The 760-nt window shown below is 37.9% G+C and overlaps 1 non-coding gene across 1 annotated transcript; it reads right to left on the reverse strand.

Annotated features, from left to right (window-relative positions):
* Positions 1-433: 433 nt before the first annotated feature.
* On the reverse strand, positions 434-555 carry Trnay-gua (transfer RNA tyrosine (anticodon GUA)). Its single transcript has 2 exons — positions 519-555; positions 434-469 (listed from the first exon to the last, which is right to left on the reverse strand). It is a non-coding gene; the product is annotated as a tRNA-Tyr (tRNA).
* Between the last annotated feature and the right edge of the window lie 205 nt (positions 556-760).

Raw genomic sequence — 760 nt, forward strand, 5'->3', positions numbered from 1 at the left:
AAAACAGGTACGTCTTCCGAAGGTTAATGCTGCTAAGGAGCATTAATATGGTTTAGACATCAAATCGTTCAGAGTGCGCTTATGGTAAAATATGTCACAATTTCCCGTGAAAACGTCAGTTGGCGCCTAACAATACTACAAGTTTCCAAGCTCAGAAATATGCATAGCAAGCTTCCTTCCATATTACGTATGGGATTTATGGTAGGACAAGCGCTAAAGTGCAGGTGTTGACCTCTAAACGGTAAGCATTTGCGTTATCAAGTATGCATCCTGCGCGTGCCAAATTAACGTACTAATACGACACTGATTTATTTTGGAAGAGGAAAAAATTAATTACTTTAATGATCCTTAGATCTTAAATAGTAATAATCTCAATTTAAATGCCAATAATAACAAAATAAATATGGAAGTAAAAATAAAAACAGAAAAAAAATCCTTCGAGCCGGATTTGAACCAGCGACCTATGGATTTCTGCTCTTACAACCACTTCAATCACTTGCACTCGCAGTGAAACTCAGCTACAGTCCACCGCTCTACCAACTGAGCTATCGAAGGTGATACATTTTTGTTTGAAGATTGCCAATGCCTCATTTATTTCTTTTCAGCTGAACTGATTTAATTGAAATGTGAGTCATCAGACGACTTTGGTGGCAAAATTGAAGAATAAGGCAAAAAGGCAGCCTGCAGCTTATCAGTGGAATGTTAGCATTGTGCGGCATCAACTTTGTTAGCGCCGCTACTTAAATAAATACGAAATACG

The sequence above is a fragment of the Anastrepha ludens genome, chromosome 5 (genome assembly GCF_028408465.1).
Source record: "Anastrepha ludens isolate Willacy chromosome 5, idAnaLude1.1, whole genome shotgun sequence".
In the NCBI taxonomy this organism is placed as follows: Eukaryota; Metazoa; Arthropoda; class Insecta; order Diptera; family Tephritidae; genus Anastrepha; species Anastrepha ludens.